The sequence below is a fragment of the Rhamphochromis longiceps genome, linkage group LG9 (genome assembly GCF_057381845.1).
Source record: "Rhamphochromis longiceps isolate RC_006_pf linkage group LG9, R_longiceps_female_GT1.1, whole genome shotgun sequence".
NCBI classification, from domain to species: domain Eukaryota; kingdom Metazoa; phylum Chordata; class Actinopteri; order Cichliformes; family Cichlidae; genus Rhamphochromis; species Rhamphochromis longiceps.
The window spans coordinates 18114622-18139159 of NC_140565.1; the positions used below are offsets into that span (position 1 = coordinate 18114622).

The 24538-nt window shown below is 42.4% G+C and overlaps 1 protein-coding gene across 2 annotated transcripts in view; it reads right to left on the bottom strand.

Moving 5' to 3' along the window:
• The window catches only part of sema5a (sema domain, seven thrombospondin repeats (type 1 and type 1-like), transmembrane domain (TM) and short cytoplasmic domain, (semaphorin) 5A), a 155390-nt gene extending 139963 nt beyond the window's left edge, over positions 1-15427 (bottom strand). For both annotated transcript variants that reach the window (XM_085418595.1, XM_085418593.1), the window contains exon 1: positions 14916-15427. The gene's annotated coding sequence lies outside the window, so the exon portion shown is untranslated. The remainder of the gene's footprint in view (positions 1-14915) is intronic.
• Between the last annotated feature and the right edge of the window lie 9111 nt (positions 15428-24538).

The following is a 24538-nucleotide window of genomic DNA, read 5'->3' on the forward strand; positions in this document are numbered from 1 at the left end:
ACCAATTATTTCTAAACCACATAGACAGTAAAAAAAAAAAATCCCATATGTCCATTACATTCACACGTAAATATCAAGTATATCTAAAGAATCATTTAAAACTCTATCTTAAAGAACCGAAAGAATTACAAACTGTTAGATGGTTAATGTTGATAGATCTGATCAGACTTCTGCACTGGCTTCATTTTATGGCATCAAAGCTCTGGACTGTCCATCTTTTATAATGTCCATAACACGTGACACAGGCTGCTTTAGCTGCTAGCTGTATGATACTAACTACCTCAGCTAATTTAAAACACTGAACTGGACCTCTGAACTATGTTTATGGCTTGTTGCGCAGTTAATTGTGCTAAAAGGCCTTCTGTGTTGGTTAATAATATTCTGGTATTACTCTATTTATACATCAACATTTCATTTCTAATGCATCTGTGGATGCACTTTAAACACTGAGGTAGTTAGCATTAGCTAAAACTAAGATTGTGACGGCCAAAACGCCAAACAAAGCTTCAAAGCTCAACACTTCTTTAACCGCTTATCAAATGCAGGAGAAATGGTCTGGAAAATATGCTACATTCACACCTATGGCCAATTAGAATCAAATATTAACCTAATATACATGACTTTGGACTGTAGGAAGAAGACAGAGTACTGGGAGATGCAGCTACCTACTGCAGCACCGTGCTGCCTGTCACAGTGGTCATATTTTTTAATTTATTGGCCATATTTTTTAGGCCTTAGTTAGTATTTACATGGATGTTCCTCTGTGCAAAAAATCCTATTGACTCAAACCCTCAAGTATGAGAGTGTGTATGTGTTACAGATAAAAGAATTTGATTGTGATTTAATTTGTTTTGTAGATTAGCTGTTGAAGTGTGAGGATTTTCTGTTTTTGTTCTATTTTATATCAGTGGAATCAGAATATGTTTGGGCTTGGGACTGATGGTTAGACTAAGAAATATGCTGGATCTCTTCAATCAAGAAATAACCAGCAGAAGACTCGACAGCAACAATAATCTCTTTTTGCTGCCCCAGTCTTTTGTAAGTCATACAATAAAACAGCTTTATGTGCTGATAATTATGAAGCTGTGAAGAAATCTGCCTCTCTTGGCAATATGGAAGAAAATCCACACTCTCGCCTCTCAGGTGTGCGTGTGTTTCTTTTATACTTATGTGATTTGGGGCGAAGCGTCTCCACCGGTAATCAGCAACACGCTAAGCAAATCATAACTTAAAGAAATTAGGAAAGGGAGCTCAATATCAACCTCGTGACAGTTTAAACAAACGTCTGTGTGTGAAATTGGATTTATCAGTTTAAACGGATTGGACTAATGACAAGGGGGACAATGATATTAAGCGCCTTAAAGAGGAATTTATTTTTTCTATGATCTGCGAGACGATCACTTGGGACAGTAATTTGCTGAAATAAGCACCCAAACTGGCTATTAGAGCCACCAATCGGCTCACTTGAGACCAAGAGGCATGTTTCACAAAAGCAATTTGTGAGCACGATACACTCTGGCAGCCTCCTGTTTCACAAATAACTGTCACACACAGACAGCAGCTAAATTAGCAGGTTCAACGGCGCTTCAGTATGGTCTTTCGTCTGGTTCCCCAGCAAGCCTCTGCAATCTGCAGTCACCCACGGCGCTCTTCTCAGTGTAGGCTGGTAAAGATGCGATCACGTGATCACCTGACCACATTATTTCTGTTTTGCTAAACAAAGGAGACTTCAAAATGTAATTTGTGATATTTCAAGATCATTTGTTTACAAAGAGACTGCTTCAGAGAGATGAGTTGTTGAATCCTGTAAAATGAATTTGCTCCTGGGTGTCAAGGCGGGTGGCATGTTATCAAAAACGGAAGCGGTATTTCAAACAGATCTGCTTACTTTTTGTTGCTGTAATGTCTGCGATTTTATCGACTCAAAGTATAAATCTTTTCTCGTGGTGAAATGTGAACTGGCAGCTCTTCTGATTTTCCGTCTTGTGTCAGTAAACTGAATTGTCCTACAGAATACCGTCACAGAAACCCAAAAGGGAATTATCACATGGTTACACTCAAACGCGTGGAGTCGATAGATGAAGTCAGAACGAATTTAGGTCCTAACTTTACTGCAAATCACTCTCCAGCAAGTGGATGCCTGCATCAGTGATATCTGCTGTGCGTGTTATTTTTGTTCAAGTGTGCAAATGTGCGTGAGTGCAAGTGTGTCTTCATCGGAGGCACTGAGCTACTCAACTGACTGAAAGGCTGAAACTCCAAGAAGAAAATGAGCCTCACACTGACCCACTCTTCTACAGCGACAGGCGAAGGAGTTGAGAGGGAGATGGGGCGAGAAAGTCGTTGAGGGTCACTTGAGGTAGATTACTGGAGAGAGGCCGGTAATAATGAGATGCATACAAGAACAGAGGATGAAGGAGATGCAGGAGAGGATGAAGGGTAGTGGTTGGGTGAGATAAAATTGAGGGAGAGGGCAGGGATGGAGGAGGTTGGAGTAAAGAGAAGAGGGATGTTAGAGGTTAGGTGTGAACAAAAGGAGCAGTGAGTGAGGAGGAGAATGGACGGGATTAAGAGAACATCGAGGTTCAGGTGGAAACAAAGAGGAGTTTAGGAGCACTTCAGAGCAAGGAAAGAAGGGCTGGAGGTGAAGTGTGGCTTTGCTGTGAGGAGTTCCTGGGATCTCCATAAATCAAACATACCACATGCCATAAAATAAGAGTTTTTCGCATCTCTGCAGTCCAGCACTTGTCAGGAAAAGCGGCCCCGCGGAGGTAATTGAATCAGGACACAAAAACAACAGAACAGACTCACGTTGAGGCGGTCGGGCGCAGCTGGGAAAGCAAAAGAGACCCTTCTTTTAAAGAAAATGGAAAGGAACGACCAGGGGAAATAGTGGTATTTGGAGACCGAGGTGTCCAGAGAGCTGATTCTAGGCGGCCTTTCATACAAGCCAGGGCTCCAGGTGCAGCACAAAGCAGGTCTGTTTCACAGCCTGTTCCCCACCACCTCCTCTACACCTCGAGTCTCACCCATCCTTTTTTTTTTTTATCGTTTTGTTTAATGCAAACTGCAAACATATGACTGCAATCAACCATCACGCTGTGAAATGACAACAGAGAGGGTGAGAATGGATTCAGATTTGTCCCCTGACAAAAAGGACGTGCAGCTTAAAATAAACCAGTCTGCACAAAAATACCTGCGACAGCCTGTCTGCTTTTACAGGCTGCGAGCATGTTGCGGGGACGGGAAGAAGCTGCTGACTTTAAAGCGCTCTGTTTTGCAGCGTGCTTTTAATTGGGCTCGTCCAGTAAACTACCACTATTGTAAAGGGGAAATTGCCTGTAAAAACTCGGTGAAGACTCACTCTGGGAGCAGCATGTGAATAAACACAAACAACACTAGGTGTAAATGAGCCTAATGGGGGTGGGGGTGGGGGGGGGGGGGGGCCTGAATCGTATCTACAGCTGGCCCAGACTGTTAATGTCTGCACTTTTTCTATTAGACGGGACCCCCTGGCTGCCTCGTACAATTATGTTATTCTTCTGGGACTGTGAGTGTGGGTGTCTGCACTGTGAGACGGTGTCTGGAGGTGATAAAACAGCAGAAAGCACATAAATAATGACTTAATGATCCCCTCCACCCTAAGCTGTAATGATGACGATGGAGTTTTGCAACCCGGGGACGCTGGTGGAGGCGGGTGGGGTAATCCACATGTGGCCTCCAGGTGTGCTTAACTTCTACAATGTTACTTCTTAACCTCTAAACTCACCAAGGCTACACTCACTTTTACTTTGTTCCTTCTGCACCGTCCACACCGCCGCGTATACGGCTAGAAATGTTAAGCTTTTCTCGCGTGGGCACGAAAGCTGTTTTCAGGAGAATAAAACCGCTGAACATTTGTCTTCTTTTTAAGGAGAGGACGCGTGTACACGATGGAAAGAAAAAAAGAAATGGGTAGTTTTGAGTGACAGACTGGGAGGAATCAGACGCCGAATCAGACGTGCGGCTAAATTATAGTGTAGTCACTGAGGCAGAGATAAGAGTTTGCGTAATTGTCCAGGTACGTTCTGCTGCCAATGCTTTACAACAAAAGCAGTAAATCATGTGGCTGTGAACTGTAATTAACATCCTTTTGCCTCCTTCCCGTTAATCATGCTCCGCGGCTAAATATTGATGTGTTTGAGACATTTTTGAATGTCGTGCTGAAGGTGTTTTTAATTATTTTGCCAACAACTAATTGGCTTTAGCGGCGTCTGGGAAGCTCAGGAGTTCAGCGAGAACTCTGAATGTCATCGATTTACACTGACAGTGGGGGGATGGGGGGAGATGTAGCACTAAAGAGTGAGAATCAAAGAAGAAATAACGTAAGCGTAATCTGCCAATTAGTATAATTGCTTCAGCTAAAAATTATGAACCCTGGATTCCAGAGAGGCTGAGAAATCGCACGTAGTCCACATATGTTTTAAAAACCAGGCTAAGAAGAAGCATATATTTGGAAGGAGAAAGTGTTAATCAAAATATATAAGGAGTCAGCGCAGGTGTGCACCTGCGTTGACGACAGTGACAGATTACATTAGGTGATCTGCCACAGCCACCATAGTGAATCATGGCAAACTCTAATTATATTTTGACTTTACTGTGATCACCATTAATTAACACAATTATCATCAAAAATTTAGTAAACTTTTTTAAAAAGTTCTTTTTAACAGAGGATTTCCTTGAACTTTAGTTCAGCCAGAGATACTTTCATTCAAAGGAGATTAGTGTCCTATCTACAGTTAATTATATTTAGAGGTATGGCTCTATTCTGGGACCTCTCTGCCCGTCCACGTGCATACATATAAAGCCTGAAGCTGAGAGGAGCAAAAACAAGAATACAGAACAGAGTAGCCACCACGGACACAACACATGGCTTTGATGGAGTCAACATAAAAAGGAAGGGCTGGGGTAAAGGTGGGTAGCAAAGTGGCCTGCAGAGGCAGCAACAACTGCAGACAGGCTAAGAAGCACACTGGGTTTAAAAGACCAGACAAATCAGGATCAGCGTCCCTGTAAAATGGAATGACAGTTTTATATAGATTATCTTATTTTCCTAGTTGCTGGAAGCCAACTATAATTCAGCAATAAATGAAAACAAAACGGCTCCAAATTCTGCTGTTATGTAATTAACACACAAACACTCCGAGTTAAAGTGGGAAGAAGGATTGTTGGCACCCCTCAGTGAGTTACTGAATCATGACTGTGCTCCCTGACCTTCCCCCGTATCAGACGAAGGTAAGCGAAAAAGATTTCTTCCCTCTGGGGATGAGTATAGCAGTAACATCATGGTTTTCAGTGCAGGGTGAGAAGGAGGGTGGATATTGTAATGGGGCTGAGGAAAGAAGAGATGTCTAATTTTCTCTAAAACACCCAGAATGGTTTGTGGATCTCCAGATGCATATCTCAGGCTTTTGTAACACAATCGGAGACATTAAAAAGAAAGAAATGGGCTTTATTCGCACAATTACCTCCTGAGTATCAGCTGCTTGATGGTGTCTAGCAACAGCTTCCTCTTCACATTGTGCAATACAACTCCTTTTTTTTGTGTGATCTTCTAAAGTCAATAAAACGACATTGACCCTGCGAGAAAGGGTGCCCTTTTGCCCTCTGCTGTTGCAGTGATGGGAGTACTTTTCTACCCAGAAAGCCCTTGGGGAATAGCGTGAAGCACAAAATAGATCAGGATGCTACGGGGCCCCTGGCTTCATAAGGGCAGAAGTCTATTTTTAATGACAAGCGGAGCACCGCAACACAGTGTGGCGGCAGGGCAAGTCCAGAGGAAATTTATCCGCTGCGTAGGAGTTCCCTCGCTCACTGCGCCTGTCTGAAGAGTTCTGAGGCTTAAATCAAAAACAACTGCAGAGGGTTTTACCTGCAACAGAAAATCTATTTTGTTGAGCTCATCTCAGCTGGTGCTCATTAAGGAAAACTTGGGCTTTTCGTTTTGTGCAAAATTTTATGCAAAATTTGCAAGATTTTTTTTGCATCTGTGCACATTTCCTCCATTTTTGCATGTATCTGTATTTGAAAGGGCAGCTGGGGAGGAGGGGTCAGATTTAGGGTCAGGCCGGGGTTGCGACCAAACCCATTCCTGAGAAAGTGAAATTGGAGCCTTTCCTCTTGAGCCACTGCATCCTGCTTGACCTCCAGAGTCCTGCATATATGCGCCTGAGCTGCATGTGAAACAAAGAGCAGAAGTATTCCTATTTCTCATATTTGTACAGAGATATTTTTGCTACTGCCTCTACTCTCTCTGCCTATTCTCAGGGAATTATTTGTTGATTTCACTTTTCCATCTGACAGCCTCTGTTTCTTTTCCTTAGTCGAATCTCAGCCTACACTGCGCGATGCTGCAGGGTTTAAAGCTCATCTCCTCCGTACCACAGAAATACACACAATACACACCTTAAACTATGTGTACAATGCAATGTGTGTTTTAGGCGCTTTGGAGTTTCCTTGTATTTGAGTTTTCTTTTTTCTATGCGGGAACAAGGAGGGAGGGGAGGAAAAAAAACACATCTCATCTCATCCTAAAGCATCTTTTAACAATCCTCTTCAGTCCCAATAGGGCAGCACGGCGGAAGCAGCACAGGCAGAGAGTCAGCACAACTCTTGAACGTAACTCACTTCTCTGGGGAACTGAGCAACACAATAGAGCCGGAGCAGGATAGAAACATTATTTGGTTTCAGCATAATCAGATGACTGTATTACACTGTCTACTGAAAAAAGGATACTGATGGCAATACCTCTACAATTACTCATTGTCTTTTGGAGCAACTGATATCCTTATCGCTGAAGCCCAGTACCTGGCTCGACTTAATGTTCCACAACAAACTAGCCCGTGAAATCAAACTCTCACCTGCGTGCAACAGCAGTCAGCTCCACATGACCACATCCTCTTATACGCAGATAATAATAACAACAATAGTAATATTAAAAATCCAGCCAGCTCAACATGCTGAAAAGCTACAAAATAAGGTACCTGCTCCTGGCAGGCATCCACCCAGTTTCCAGCTGAGGGCTCATTCTTCCTAATAGTTTATTTAAGTAAGAATGAAATGTTATTCAGAAGGAATAATAAGTGGTTTGTTACTCACTGCTGGTGGTTTAGATCGGACCACACATCCTCTGTGTGGTTTCACCTTCAGAACTGAGAAGGCATTGTGCCTATGACCGGGTAGACTACACATTCGCACTGAAGCTCCACACAGACCGGTAAAGAGGGTGACTCATGAGAGTCTCATGTCTGAAGACTGTTTGCGGGCAAAGGTTTGAAAACAAGGAGCTCTTTGCCACACGACTGTGTTTTCTTGCTTTTATGTTATGGTATTTTATTAAACATAATACATTTGTAAGTGCTTCGATGTTATATACATTGTGGAATTGATAGACAACTTATTCTTGATGGACAAATGGATGTTGTTAACCTTTGTTGTTCACTTTTGCATGTTTAAGGGAGATATTAGCTTTTAATTCCATGATTCCTTCAGTCAGGCTAAAAACAGCTGCATGAACCTCGTGCAGTATTGAGATCATTCACATAAGAGTGTTTTAACCTATAGTTTGTTTACTATTTGCTAAACTTTAAGCTTTTCCTCCTGATTTTTCTACACAGAGAAAAATCCAAGTCAGTCCACTCATTGGCCAGATGTGTCTGGACCGAGAGCAACACAAGTAAATACAGGAAGAAGGTGCCATGTTCTTCTTTATTGGAGAACACAGAGAATTCACCTTGATTTCACGGCTAGTTGCTGTCCCCTACAGACCATTGCACATTTCTAGTACCTTTCCACATCCCAGAATACAACGAATCCATGGCTACAAGAAGTTTTTCAACTCAAACGTACACCTGGTAGCTGGTTCGGATTGAGGTTGGCTCACGTTCACACCATAAACGAACGTCTCTTGAGTTAATTTGGAATCGCACCAAAACCACCTCCTCCAATAGGTCTTGGTGCGGTTGCTTTGGTCCACGATTACTTTATTCACACCTGCATAAATGAACCACACCCAGGGGAAAACGAACCAGAGCTCGATCTAAATGGATGAAACACTGCAAGTGTGAAAAAAGTTTAAAAAGCTAAAATATCAATACAACAATTAAATTATAGTTCATCACATAAAAACTCTTTTGTAAGTTATTACTACTTATGATCCTATTATTATTGACCTTTATGTTATTGACTGTAGACGTGAATGTAAATCTAACTGGCTGTTTGTCACCCTGTGTTGGCCCTGTGATAGGCTGCCGACCTTTACCCCACCTTTTACTATATGTCAGGTGGGACAGGCTCAAAACCCCCTTGCTATCCCGAATTAAATAAGCAGTAGAAAATGGATGGATCCAATTAAATGATTACCTTGGATAAGCAGTAATAATGGATCAGTGTGGAAAAAGTGTTCCACCGTTGTGGTTGGTTTTTATGATGTTAAATATTTAGTCCAGGTATTCAAAGTAAGAGCCAAAGGGTCATAAGAGTGATCTAAGTATAATCCTGAGATAATAAGCAGTGTGGGAAAGACAATCTCTGTTCTGGATTTGTTCTGGTTTGTGGCGTTTTCATCTTTTGGTGTAAAATTTTAGACGATAAATGCCAATGGTTCTTTGGGGGAACTGCCAACAATAAGAAGCCCAAATGCAGTGTAGTTTTTAAGCCAAGAAATCTTGGGGGCTATTTGTTTAATCTCTTATATTGAAGCATATTTTTAAAGCTGATTATGGGTATTTGTATAAGATCTAAAAAAAAAAAAAAGTAGCTACAAAGCAGCCATTGACGCATATTTCCAAAAGTAGAGTGGATTAGAAACTTGTAAAAGCATAAAAAAGGAGACGCTGTGTCAACCTATTCAGAATAAAAAACTTCTTAACTATTTTCCACAACCCGGGATGCAGATATTTGGCAAAAACTGCCAAATTTCTGCTTTTAAACTGAGGCAGCTGGGACAAGGAAATGAGCTTCTCTGATCTTTGTGGCAAATAAAATTGTTTTTTTTTCTGAAGAGACAGTAAAGGAATGCAGTCAGGACACATCTGAAAGTGTAAAAGTAGAGATTTTGAGGATTTTGAAAAGTGACATAGACATATAACCTTTATACCAATTTTCCCTTTCATTGCCTTACTCTTTTCTATCACCTGTCCTCTTCCTCTGCCTCCTGTCTTTCATCATCTTTCCTTCTCTTGATGTCTTAGCTCTCTTTTCTCTGTCTTGTTTGTTCCTGTCCTGCCCCCTTTTCCCTCTCTGAGGACGTCTTGCACTGACAGCTGAATCCAGCAGACAGATGCATCCGGGAACAGACTGGACTGCTGCCTCTTGAGGGAACCTCCTCCTTGTACACTTAACAATTTCCCTCAGACCCGTTCACCCTGCCTGTCTGCTCATCTGCCTATCACCCTTTCCATCTCCATTTCTTCAGTTTTCTTTCCCCTGCCCTTTATTTTTCCATTCAAAAAGCAGGCACCTCCCCTCTTTGTTGGGCAAACTTAAGCTCTTATCTTTTCACCTATATCTGCGTTGTCGCCTCTCCTTTTCTCTCTTTATGTCTCTCCTCTAATCTCCCTCTGCATCTCTCTTCCATTCCCATTTTTTTCCCCGCGTGGCCAAACTACAAGAAGTGGGCCGCTTTATCTTTTTAGATGTTATCGCAAACTTTCATATGAGGTCGGATAAAAAAGAATATAGCACCCTCTGTAATTCCGTTTCCTCCTTCATCTGCTGAGGGACGCATCCTCTTGCAACTTGAATATTTTTTCTTCACTTCCTTTTCTTGTCTTTTTTTTCGAGGATATTGCACTGATTAGCCCATCATAATGATTTCAAAGTACAGATAAATGTTTTCATTTGCTGAAGATTAAAGTATTTTCTGTATTTATATCCTCTCACTGATCAAATTAGAGCCTCTCCGGCTGTTTGCGGCGCTGCGATAGATGAAGCTCCGATAGTACTAAACGCATCACATCAAAAAAGCTTCTTATCGTATAATGATATGCTCCATAAAGATAAGGAGCAAGCATTTTCGTCCCACGAGGAGTTAAAAAAAAACAAAAACTCAAACCCGCGACCGATTGCGAGCTACATAGTCTCCTGTTTATTCGAAGGCATACGGTAAACACAAATAAAAGCGCAGAAATCACACACATGGGCCTGCTTTAGTAGTGGGTGGGCGCCTAATTTAGTTGTGACTATACATAGCAAAGAGTCTCAAAGTCTCGCAGGAGGCAGTCCAGTTTTGCTCTCATCTCAGAGGTACAAGCTGCAGCCTGAAAGAAGAAGCTCCTACAAAAGGGGAAATATACGAGCTGAGCGCCGCTATCAAATGATCCTCTCATTCATGCTTCAAAGTCATTCATCTTCCAGAGAAATACAGCAGGGTGACGGCCCGGAGAGGGAGAAAAGTGTGTATTTCCCCCTGTGTATGTCTGCATGTGTGTTCGGTGACAACTCATGACTCATTTCACCCTTCAAACAGCCCCGTGGCACTCAATCAGTCAATAAACAAAGACCAACAAAGCTTCTCCTCCACTCTTTTTTTGCCCCCGCCTCTCTTTTAAAGAAAAAAAAGCCTCTTTTCACCTCTTTTCCCCTGACTCATTACACCTCATCACACACTCTCTCCACGCTCCCGCCTTCTCATCCTACCCCCCACCTCTCAGCGACTCTCCTGGCTAGCTTCATCCCGACGCAAGTGTAAATGGAAGACTACAATACACTCCGAAACTTAAAGTTTACAATAATCGCCTCTCCTGATGTCACAAAAAAAGAGTGAAAGTTGGGAGCCTTCTCTGTTCAACCTTTCAAACACCCTCTCAGCTTGATCCTTAGTAGGGAGAAAGAGGCTTTGGGGATTATTCAATCATGACCCAAATAGTCCGCTCTGTGTTTCGCCTGCGCTGGCATCGTGGTTAAAAGACAGATTCCTCCACTATCTGAGTGGGGTTGGAGGTTGTCGTGAAAGAGGGGGACAGAGCTAATGCAGTGTAGCTGTGCTGGCGAGTGACGGCTGGTTTAGTGGTGCTAATTCCTTCTGACGTGTGGACATGCGAAGGGATGTTTAACTCAAACCGCAGGCGTTCACTCTTGGATCCAAGCAGCAGAAGCAATAGCACATCCAGGATCACATATCGCTCGCTCACACCTCCCTGCCTCACTCTGAACTCAAATTATTTCCTACACCTGCCTTTGCGCTGCTTCTGCTGTTTAGCATGCAGTGTGAAATTACCACAGCTTCCTCTGTCTGTTTTACAAGGATAGGTCCCATCAGAGAACTGGTGTGTTTGTGCATGTCTGTGTGTGTGTGTCTCTTTTTACACGTGCACTTTTTTATCGTTTCATTTCCACCTCTTTTGCATGTCAGTCTTAATTTTGCACCTGTACGTGCCTTGTTTTTACTTTAGCTCACTTTACCCCGACTGAGCAGCACTGTAATATAATAGTCCTCGCAGGAAAACAGACTCACAACGTGAGTTTTGGAAAAGATGGCGCCATGTTTGTTTTTTAAAAAGCGTCAAACCTTTCACGGGTGACCTTGACGGAAAGGGACTCGGATCTCCGTGCGGCACACAGAGACGTAGACTTTTGTGAGGATAAACAACAGATGCTTTGGGGTTGCATTATGCATCCCACTTCATAACTTCCGCTCTCTGTGGCAACTGTTAGGACACTTTGGCCTTTAAAGAACAGAAGTGGCGTGGCTGATAAACTTTCATTTTGCCAACATTTTCATTTCCTCTCAACAGCCTTTCAAATCCCCGGTAGGAAACCTTGAGAGTAGCCATAGCAACATTGCACCATCTTGCTATATCACTGACAATGACAGAAGTGAAAAAGAAAGAAAAGGAGAAAAAAATGCTTAGTTTCACCCTGGCAACTTTCTCTTTTGTGTCAGGACAGGTCAGAAATGGCACAAACGGGCACTGAACTCTCCTCAAAATGAATTATAAAGTTAAACAGTCATCCAACATGTGGGATGATTCTCTGGAGCTGCCACAGTCTTGAACTCAAAAGTGGCAGGAGGACCAAGGAGGAGGGATGAGATAATGGCAAAGTGGTTGTGATGTATAAATAGCCTGTGGTAGCTTGAGGACAAAGCACAGCGGGAATGAGCAGAAAACCACTTCAGCTATTGTTTGCGACTCCAAGTTTCCTTGCTTAGGAGCAATAAATCATCCATTTGGGGAGAATTAGTCAAATCTGCCCTTCCATGCAGTTCTCACCCAATAAACTCACATCTTTTGTGAGGCTGCGTGTACAGAGACAAACTATAACAAAACCCCATCTTGCTGGTGTCACACAAATAAGTAACCAATGGGGCCTTAGAGAGGCCAGAGGCTAATGGCTGTTTAGTTTGCACGTGCAAGACAATGCCTTTCGCTTTCCCTCCCAACGGAGCTCGACCCCCGAGGGGATGTTGAATCACAAAGGTCGACAACAATGGGGCTTGTCATTCAATCAGTTTCCACGGTGACCACACAGTCTCACCGTGCTCCGACACCACCAGAGTCATCGCAGAACATCTTCAGGCTGGGACTAATTGCTGTGTTTCTGCTGGGGTTCTGTGTCAGCGCTCAGGCAAACTCCCCACGCAACACAAATATCAATCACGGCTAATCATATGCTGCTCCTCACAGCACGCTGGAATGTGGAGCAAGTTTACATACAATGGGCTCATGTGAGCCTGCTGCTCGTCTCTCTGTCAGTGCAGGGTTAGGGTTAGGGGTTAGGGTTAGGTGGTGGTGGGGGTTTTTTTTGCACGCCACAAATACTGCTTATTACAGTTTCCCCTGTAAACGATCATTAGCAAATGCAGTTTTTCCTGTTTTGTCCAAGCAACCGTCCAAAACTCAAAGATAACAAATGCACTTTTATCAGAGACCAAGAAAACGCAGCAAATGTTCACATCTGAGAAGCTAGAACCACTAATCTGGATTAAAAGTTACTTAAAAGATTTATTAAGCTTCAAAGTAAATGGCAGTTTCCTCAATTAATTGTTTACTTTTTCTCTCTTTAAACTGATGACTACAGCTCTGAGCCTTTTTTCCTCTCTCCCCATTCAATATTTCTCAAGCATTTCAGCAATTTTGTCCCAAAAACTTCCTAGCACTTATTTCCTCTTTTATTTCCCCTTTTTCTTTTCCAAAGGGACTTTAGCTTCCAGCGTCTAATAAAAGGCCTGAATAATTCTTCCATCTGGATGATGGTCACTTATTTCCACTGGTGTGATGGCACATTCGAGTCCCAGCATCCTTAAGGTCAATACTTAAGAGACATCCAAAAAAAACCTTGCAAAACCGATAAAAACAGCGAGTCTGAATGGAGAAAAGAGTTTGGCATGGGTTGGACATTCTGGACACGACATGTGAGAAAAATGTGCACGATTTTGTAAAAGGTGTTTGCCTCAAGCCAGGAAAAACATTGGGGAAAAGCAACTTAGTTAACAATTATAATGTACACTCATCAGCATAGTCACAGTTGGAGATTAGCAACCCTCTAAACGTGCTGCAAGGACAGGCTCATGAGGGGCATTGAGGTAGCAGCAGAACCACATACATAAACTCCTGACAGCAGAAATCTTTCCATCTCTTCTTTCCCCCCTTCACAGCAGATCCCTCAGTATATTTAACTTCTCCTTTCTCATTTTTTTAACCAACTCACTGACGAATATGATGAATGCCATGTCAGTTTGGCTTTTGTGGAAGAGTTCTGCTTGCTTGATTTTTTTTCAACATAAGAAAAGTTAAAATGAAGCTTTTATTCCAATAGCAAAATAACTTCTCTTTATTTTCTTTTTTTGATAGTTTAACAAAAACCCTGGGTAAAAAAAAAAGCCTCCAAGGACAGCTCTGGCTGTGCAATGTGTGAGTGAGCAGAATTTAATTTGAGGTGCATGGCTGAAAAGTTTGAATACCTCAACAAAGAGATCAGCAGAATGAAATAAACTCGGCACATCTTGTTATTGTGATTAAATGAAAATTACTAGCATTAAACTGCGGAAAATCTGTGTCTCTCAAAGGGCACTCATTCATTCTTGTGGAATCAAAACGGTGAGAAAGAAAAATTCAACAAAAGCTGCAGAGATTGAAATCTTTACTCTATTAAAGCAGGAGCAAAACATTACATATAAAAGCAAGGACGTTTATTATAAGGAAAAATAATAATAAGTGGAATAAATCCTTGAATAACATCCAATTTTGTTTTAATGGTTAACTAAAGATGTGGATGTGAAAATTCAACAACTTGTCTCCTGTGAAGCCACTGATGTTTTCAGGATTGGTGCACTGCCATTTGCTATACTGTTGGGCCCTTTCCCCCCCTTATTTCTTTTCTTTTTAAAAATTGTGACACACATATTTTCCAAGCATCTCCCAAAATAAGTCGGAAGGAGTGAATGAAGCAGAGGCTTAGCTATTAGATCGTGATATGAAACCCTAATCAGCTGTAACGAGATATTAGAAAGAGGAAAGCGAAAAGCCAGACACTGCTGCGAATGTGTGAGATGTAAAGATCTGATGAAAGCTGTGAGGTACCTGCTGATGGCCGCACTCTGCCAGCACCACCAAGCGGCGAGACGTCGCAGAGCACAATGCAAAACTTCTAAAACTGATTATTTACCCCATTGTGGAGAAGTGCAGGCATGTGCCCCAAGGCATGCAACCCTATCCCCATCCTGCCGGATACTGTTTGGATTTTTTACGCATGTTAACGTGTGATTTAAGTACAAAATGTCATTTAAAGATGAGTTAAAGTCGTCCGTTGTGATCAGGAGAAAAACATGTTAAGAAATGCAGAAATCAGACGCATATCTGAATAACATCAATACTGGCGCAGAGCTCAAAATAAAACAAAAAACAAAAAAACGCTTTTTATTTTCCATGTCTTACCAAGTGAGGTGTCCAACTCCCGGTCATCTAGTAGGGAGCGAAGCTGCGTGTCTTGTCCCGGTGAGAACAGCGCGGAGGAAAAAGACAGAAAGCAAATATGAGCTAAGGAGAAAATATCCTCACTTCAGCTGTGCCTCTGGTCAGAAATGGACCTCAGTAAAACTCGGTTAAACGGAGATGGTGCCGTCTCCGTGCCGGCGGAGGAGCCCCGTGTGCTATCTCTGCTCCCACGGAGGAGCGCTCTGGTGCCGGTGGCTCCTCGGCGCACGATCTGTAATCGGACAACGCACTGTCGCGCTGCGCCACAGACGATATGCCTCCGCTGTGTGGCGAAAAAACGACGGCGCGTTAAAAGCAAAACTTTCCTTGCGCTAAAACGCTCAGCGCCTGTGCGAGAGGAGCGGGAGGAGCGGAGGCGGCTGATGCGCCCGGTGCTGCTGGCGGTTACAGCTGCGCAGGGTTGCGAGCAGGGTTTTGATGGCTGAGGACTGCGCCCCCACTTTGCGCGTCCACTCCAGCAGCAGCAGCAGCAGCGAGGAGAGACGTGGCAGCGGCGCACAGCTGTCCTGCAGGTGGAGGAGAGGACTAGAGCTCACTGAGCGCTGGAGCTACAAGTGGGATGACAGATTTGGAAGATCTTCAGTTTTTCTTTTGTTTTCTTTCTTTTTAAACATATTTACTTAGTCATGCACTTGTTTTCAGGTGTGAAAATCTCCTCTAGATCTTCTCTTTCATGAAGGTCAGAGGTCAGTGTCATAATCTGAAAAGCACTCCCTCCCTTTTTTTAATTGAACTCATTTGCATTAAATCCTCAGGGTGCGTTCAGCTACATTTGGAAATATAATCCTTCTTCAAAGGGCTTAAATTAAATTTTTCATATATTATAGATTTTTTGAGTCAGCTACCAATCATGTGCACAACTGGTGAGCTAGTGAAGGACACTTTAGCAGAGAGGGTGCTTGCTGCAAGTGGGTTTGAACCCTGTCATGCATATATCCATCAGACCCAGCTGCTCAGTATTGTGCGAATCCTTCAGATAGACAAAAGCCACTCGCCGCTCTCTCAAGTTCATTGAACAGCAAATTCATCTTATCAGAAAGTAAAGATTTAACATGTAGGTTATGATATGTGTGTGTCTGTTTCTGTGTGTGTGTGTGTGTGTGTGTGTGTGTGTGTGTGTGTGTGTGTGTGTGTGTGTGTGTGTGTGTGTGTGTGTGTGTGAGAGAGAGAGAGAGAGAGAGAGAAAGAAGAGAGAAGCAAGACAGAAAGTGACAGTGGCGTGTGTCTGCGCCTTTGTATATTTTAATAGCGACATCCTCCGGTTCAATTACCTATTTATCCCCTGGTGAATGAGCGCAGCCCTCTATCAAGCTCCAAAAGCCCAAACAGCCGTACACAGCTTTAAGGCTGTGACTGAAAGTGTGTCTGTCTTTTTGACAGACACGCTGGAGAGTCAACAACAGCCTGTTAATATGCCTCTTCGTTAAACCAGAACATGCCTCTGTGAATGCTTCTGCTCCCCTGTATCCACATCTAAATTCAAATCAGGTAATTTTCATAAAAATGTCGCTACCCACAACGGGATGGGGGGGGGGGGGGGTAAAGCTGAGATTTACATTTCAAGTGGCCTCTGTGCAACTCTGGGAAATGCGTGGGTAACCTTTTCTGTTCTCTTGCTGCACAGCGAGATGCAAAGGGAGCAGATCTGCGTTCTTAAAATATCAGAACAGATTGGATAGAGATATGCAATGCCAAAGGCAATGGTAGTGACTGACACATACAATGAAACAATAAACTGAGCTCTGATACAATGAAGTGACTTTGAGGCAGTAGCTTGCACTTTCATCAGCTGAAAATGCTGTGACCTCCAGAACTTTTTCACTTTGCTTCAGGAATTTCAGGCTCTCTTTTAGTTCGCTTGGTTTGCTCTCCCGCACAATAGATGTTTTACTCCCTCACGGCCAACGGCGAAAACCCGCTGAGCTGCAGCTCAACTTCAGAGCGAAGGAAAAACAATGGCGTGTCTTTGAATGGGCCATCAGAGTCGGCGATGGATGATTGTGAGTATATTAGCCTGTGATGGGGAGGCGTAAGAATGAATCAAAGTTACACAGGAGCTTGTGTCTCTGTGTGTGTGTTTGTGGAGGTGTGTGCGGCTACCTTTGTTGCTTTGCTGTTTTGATGTCAGGCAAATGCACTCAAGTTTCTAGGCAACCACAGAAGAAGTCTCCTATAATTCACTCCGTCATGTAAGATCTTCGTGGGATGTATTTGTGTGTGTGTGCTTGCTGTTTGTGTATTGTTTCATCTGGCAGCTTCTTTGCGGAATTGGAGATTTCAGCCTTCTATGTGACTGAATAATGGTTCAAAAATATTGTCACGATGAAAGAAACTGAAGGCCAGCTTTTATGTATATAAAAAATAATAATACCAGAAGGGAAAAGCAATGTCTGTTCATTTTTTGTCATATTTCCTTCATGCAAGCATGTCCATTTGTAGTGTGTGTCTCTATACACTGATGGAAGGAGATACTAACAGCAGGCCAAGCCCCTGCATTAGTGCCAAACCTCAACCGACCACAGTCGAGCCCCTAAAATCACTTTGTCACACAGGCCATCTGTCACGCAGTTTCTCTGCCGTTTCAAGCCCCACGTCATCTCTCACCTCGCAAACACAACCCGTCAGCCAACCTGGCAGCTGCCTGGACACTCACAAAACACACGCACAAGTGCAACAGCGCTCACATGTTGTGGAGCACTCGCATGCTAATACGAGAGTGACTACAAGCGGCTGAGTCAAGCTAGAACTCAGGAGGTTGAGCGTACGTGTGAGTAAGAGGCAAGAAAGATGTTTTGGTCATTTCCCAGGAGAGGAAGAGTTGTGGAATAAAAGGGGGCACATGAAAAGATAGCAAGGGTGAGAGAAAGAGAGAGAGAAGAGCCGGCCAGCTGTGAAAGACTGCAGTCATTCCTCACTCTGAGCTCCATACCTGCAGACTCAATGAGCCATCCCACGCTGCAGCAGGGCCAAAGCCGTGTGATTTCTCAGGCTTACTCAGCCTTACTGTGCCCCTGCAGCAGCAGCATCTAGGGCCTTGTAGTGCCAAGACTCCACAAAGTCTACTTCCCCCGCCACGCTTCATGGGAGGAAGGATTGGACGATGATGCCGTTACTGTCAGAGTGTCAGAGGAAGTATGTATGCGACGGGGCAAAGGGCTCTCCGTGAGGTGTCAGACTCAGTAAAATTATTAAGGGCTTTAAGTTTCTGTAGGCTGCTATTTTATTCAACTCCTTACACATTATTAGTCATGCTAACATCATGCTGTAGGGATGACGATATTGATCTGTCAGCCCACCGCTTGGTTCAGACTTGAAATAGCTCATAAGAATACTGGATGGATTGCTATGAATAGAAGCGCATACACCCAGAGTACCCAGAGGGTGAATCTCAATGCCTTTAGTGATCCACTGACCTTTTCTAGCGCCACCAGGAGGTTAGTTTTTACTGATTCTGTGAATTCTCTTAGCAGAGGAGAAATATTAGCCTAGAGTTGGTGAAGACGTTCCAAGACGATCAGTTCAGCGGGTGACCCCTCGAGAACATGTATTAAATGAAATTTGCTGACATTTACGTTCTCATCAGATGAATTAAAGCATCCCTGGTGATCATTTTCACTTCCCACATAGTACCACCATCAGACGAAAAGGTTTTACTGGTGCAGTAGTTTGGTTTCAGACTGAATGCTTGCAAAAATAATGACTTTACTTTTTAGTACCGGCAAATATTATCATGTTAACGAGCTAAATTTAGACGTTAGCATTGTCACTTGGAGTGTTTTTGAAATTATGACCAAGGAGGGAGTTTTTGCCACTGGCTTTATGAAGTACTTTCTATTCATCTCTTGCAGTGCACCTTCATTTTTATTCAGCTGTTTAAGCCATCTTAAACAGAGTACCACCCCTAAGCTGTTTTAGCTTGGGTAACCCTCCTCTTTTAAAACATGCCTCTTTATACTGGCTCTTTATTGTCTAAATACCCATCGTTCCTCTTATGGACGGCCTTTAGCCTTATTGTCTGATGGTGCTACGCATGAAAAACTACAAGGTATAAGCATGCTGATGTTAGCAATTAGCTCCAAACGCTACCACAGTCGCATTAACATTAGCATGGTTCAAACAAGTTGTGACTGAGGTAAATATAGCGCTCCCCTGATTGAGCTTTATACTCTGTTTTCTCACTTATAACATCATTATGAACGTTTACTCCATCTTTATCTGACCCTCGTAGTTCTGCCCTGGTCTCATCAGCCTGCTACAATGCAGTGCAGCGGTATGATGGAGTGTTTATAAGAGCCAAATCCGTCCAAAGGTAGTGAATGAATGAACTTGGTGAGATAATGAAATGCAGCACCAGAGTCCAAGAGGGTCATCCTTCTCGCTCTCTGCTGAGGTTCTGGCTGGCTGTATTTGTCTTTGTCCTCCCCTCTATGGCCCATGATGAATAGCAAAAAGAATAAGGCTGATAGTGAAAGTTTTTTTTCTTCCCTATTCTTCTTTTTTTTAGTATCCTTTCTTTTTTTTCTCCTCCTCCATCACCATTAGTGAGGTGGCAAAGTTAAGGGCTGGAGAGATGAACTCTGTGAAATTCAATCATGGGAATTGAAGGTTTGGAGGCACGAGGTCTTGGCCCCATGGGCAGTTTGGAGATTGCTTCAGATTAATTAATGTCAAAATGGAGAGACCGAGGCCGTAGAGAACAATTATATATGTGACTGGTGGACACGATGTTTGCCATTCCCACTAGAGAGAGCAATGTGCTGATTTTTGTCTGTCTTAAGAAGGTATTTTATTCCCAGTCAGTAATTTTGAAGACCCAAAGGCAATTTAAGTGGAGATAGACTAGGGAAAGCTACCCATGGCTAAATGGATAGAAAAATAAAGCCACTTATGTAAGTACTAAAGGCACGTATAATCCGGAGAAGCCACAGTGGGGAAAACTACCGCCATCTCCCGTGCATTGTAATCTTCTGAAGGCAGACGTGGAGTTAAAAGGGGAATAACGCGCAGTTAAAAATTCAGATTTCATTTGTAATGACTTGTTAATGTGTCTGTGCAGTGGGATCACCCTATAGTCTCTACCATGTGTGCGCAAAACTTTCTATGGTCATCTTTAAACGTACATCGTCGTCTGCAGTCAGAGCCACTCCTCCAGCTTTTTCCACCACATTTTTAGGTGATGTTTACATGGGCAGTGCTACCTCAGATTAAGCAGACAAATGCACTGTACGCTGCTGCTTCAGGGCCTCGTGGGACCAGAGTGATTCTTCACCAATACTGACCGAACCGTCTCCGGAAACTGGAATAAATCCTCCAATTTCTAACTCGGCAGAAGCAATTTGTTTCTTTCAACGCTATCTTGTATTTCAGGGTGACTTCACTGGCCTCTCACTGCATGGTGCTGTCTGTTCTCTCAATGCACACATCCATCCAAGCATGGCTACGCACCAACTCAGGGTGCAGGCATCGCACAGTTATATTACATACATAAACACGACACGTTTACAGTCGTGCACATATTTTCAGGTGTCCCCGATATGCTTTCTGCCTTTGTGCAGGTTTGTGTGACCGTGATGCACTCCAAGCAGGTATGCACAGGAAACCGAGATTGGTCTTCTCGCTACAGTGCACTTTTTTCCTTTTTTTAATCTCCAGAGTTTAGGAAACATGATTTATGTGTCTGCAGAGGAAACATAAAAATCCAAAAAGTATGTCAGGCTTTTCACAGTTTGCTGGACTAAACGTTAAACACAGACTGAGGAAATTGAAAAGATTTGCAAGAGATGTTTAAGTTGCCCTAAAATATGCACGCTTACGGTGAATGAAACACATCACTGTCTTTGCCTATTACAGAGCTGATATCTGCATCTTCAGCCAACTCTGACTTTCATAAACTGGCCCATTAAAGAAGAGAAAATAACCAGCAAGGCTGACAACAGCGACCAAAACTGGCTTTAACCGATAATCATCAAAGTCATTACTGGGATATTATCGTTTCTTATTATTCTCAGCAATAAAGATCCTGTATTTTTTATAATGAGCCTGCAATATGGCAGGGGAACTCATTAGAAAGGAGGCATTACTGGAAATTCAGACATCCATCATCTCTTGTAGGAGCTTGCTCATAACAATGAACTTTTTTTGACAGGCAAAGGGGTTTTTGGGTAATTGTTTTTACCCCACATTGGACAAACAAAATCATTTTAATTACTGTCAGCTTTCCATTTAGAGGCTAGAAGTCAGAGCTGCACCAGGATGTGTGTAGGAGGTAGAGTGAAATATCTATTTTTCCATTTATTAGCTGAGATGCAAGTGTAATGCTGAGATGGTGATTTAACCGTGAGCTTGTTCAGAAAGTCTTCTCTCTGAAGTTGTCTTAGGAGCTGCTTTGCCTACTGATGGGAAAAATGAGCTCGGGAGAGTCTAGCTGTCCTCGCGCAGTAGAGCCGGAGCCGTCAAAACGGCATTATAAGATGGAAGCACTTGCTTGTTTTTAAGAAATTTAGGCCATTCGGCAAAAAGGAAGAAACTCTTTTGCTTTGGCTTTGAACATGCCCTCCCCCCAGAGTCACTTTCACCTTTTCCCATCTTTGAGGTATGCCTTTGGACAAGATGAAAGTAAATGTCTGAGCACTTCAGTCAGGCAATGCTAGATAAACTATATGGAGGAAGTTAATATGAAGTAAATGTCCCCGAAAGGAAGAATTCTAAGAACAAGAGACTATCAACGCTCTTTTGATGGTGCTGGTCAGACTGCTGCACAGTTTTGTGCTAAATAGGAAAAGAAAAAAAAGAAAGAATTTATATTATGTGCAAGATTATTTTTAAGGCCAGTACACCCAGTGGATACTTTATTAGGTAGACCTTGCTAGTACCAGGTTGGACTCGCTTTTGTCGTCAGAACTGCTTTAATTCTTCATGGCATGGATTCAACAAAATCCTGGAAATATTCCTCAGAGATTTTGGTCCATATTGACGAGAAAGCATCACACAGTTGCTGCAGATTTGTCATTCACAGCCACGATGTGACTCTGTTCCACCGCATCCTAAAGCTGCTCTCATATCAAAGCCATTTGTGTACAGTGAATGAACTCATTGCCATGTACAAGAAAGCAGCTTGAGGTGATTTAAGCTTGCTGACATGGTGTGTTATCCTGCTGGAAGAAACCATCAGAAGTTCCACTGTGGTGACACTTTGGTCATAATGGACATGGACAGCAACAATACTCAGGTAGCCTGTGACATTTAAATGATTGATGCTAAGGAGCCTGAAGTGTGCCAAGAAAATATCCCAGACACTATTACACCAGCAGCAGCTTAAGCCGCTGATGTAAGGCAGGATGGACTCGTGCTTTTGTGTTACGTCAAATTCTGATTCTGCCATCTGAATGTTGCAGCAGAAATTGAGATTCTGTCCAGGAAACTTCTTTTCAGTTTCCTGTTGCCCATATTGTGGCCAATTTTAGCTTCTGTTTCCTGTTTTTAGCTGACAGGTATGATGAAGCCTATCTGCTTTAAGGCTTGGTGACTTGGGTATCCAGAGATACTCTTCTGCATACCTTGGTTGTAACAAGTAGTTATATGAGTTATTATTCAGGGTTCATACACCTTTTTCAGGGTTAAATTCAAGCACTTTTTAAGCACTTTCAAGGTCCATTAATGCATGAAAATGCAAAAAGAATTCAATTTGCATTACAAATCATTCGTAGGCTGACTTAAACACCTTTGTTCCCCTTTTGTTAAAACATTGAAAAACGCACCACACAAAATGCTGTAAAAGGAAAAGGTTGCCTTATATGCATAAAATGTATACACTCAAAACACACATTTCACTTAAAAATTATGATGTGCAAATGTGAACAAACCAACTAAAGAAAGATTTTCATCTCCTGTTGAAAAAAAACCAACAACCCCACAAAACAAGAAAACTGCACCAAACACCACAAAAAAATACAGCAAGGCAAATTAATAAGTCTTCCAATCAGATATTGATGCCTATTTCCTAAATGACGCAAAACATAGGAGACTTTTTTTTTTTAAAGTTAATTCCTAATAAAACTAACTGTAAGATGTTTAACTACATTGCTGTCTGGGCCTTTAAAGTGTTTATGCTAATAATATCATGTACACTAAGACAGACATGGACAATAACACTGACCGGGAGAGGCTTTGAACAGATGACATACTCTAAAGCTTCCATCTAAAATCAGTTTATTTATTTAAACTATCATCTGTGATATTATTATATTGATATTATATATTGTTCATCTCCTTTAAATAAACGGACAGCCCTAAAATATGAAATATTCATAGATGAAAACACATAAATTTGTCTATTGTCTCAGTGGCTGATAGTGCCTCACAGGCCTCAATTGAAACGGACTGACATGCAGATGTGCAAGGCAGCCCAAGCGTTGAAATTTTGCTGTTAGAGAAATAAAAAACTTGCAAAGTCTATCTCAGGGGTAGCCAACTCCAGGGCTCAAGGGCCAGTGTCCTGCAAGTTTTAGATATCACCTCGGTTCAACACACCTGAATCAAACTATTAGTTCATTATCAGGCCTCTGGAGCACTTCAAGAAATGTTGAGGAGGTAATTTTAGCTATTTGAATTAGCTGTGATAGATCAAGGACACATCTAAAACCTGCAGGACACTGGCTTTTGAGGTTTGGTGTTGCCTACCCCTGCTCTATCTGATAAGAAAACTATTCAATCAGATAGTTATTTGTGGTGAATGAAATACAGTCACAGTTTCAAGCAGTTTTAAGCACCACATCCAAAATTCAAGCAGTTTTCAAACCTTGAAAAAGCAATATTAATATCCAAACATTTCCAAGGATTTCAAGCACCCGTACAAACCCTGTACTATTACCTTCCTATCAGGTTGAAGCAGGTGTCCTCTGAAGATCAACAAGACATTTTAGCTCAAAGAACTGCTGCTCACTGGATATTTTCTTTTCACATCATCCTCTGTAAACCCTAGAGACCGCTGTGCAGGAAAATCCCAGGTGATCAGCAGTTTCCAAAATACTCAGACCAGCCCGTGTGGCACCAACAGCCATGTTCAAACTCACTTAAAAATCAGCTTTCTTTCCCATTCTGATGCTTGCTCTGAACTTCAGCAGGTCATCTACGTGCCATGTGAAAAAACTCACATGGCAATGAGTTGCTGTTGTGCTGTTGCTACGTGATGGGCTGATTATGTAATTACTAGCAGTTAAACAGCCCAATAGCTTCATACAGCCTATGTCTAACAAAGTGGCTGATTAAAGTGTATATTCTGTTGAGATTAGGGGAGTAACTGTAAGTGGACACTATGCTCTGTTCAATAATGAAATCATCTATGTGATCAAGCCTGGTATTCAGGAACACTTCAAGGAAGTGAAAAACTCCCCCCGTTTCTTTTTAGTTCCTTTCTGCTTATAGAGCTTCTCTGTCTGTGTCTTCACATTGTCTGTTTCTTTATCTACCTTTCTTGCTTTGTCCTTTTATATTTTTTATTATGGCAGTTATTTTTCTTTTTCTTTTGCTCTGTGTCTTCCTGCTCTCGCAATTTTTCTGACCTG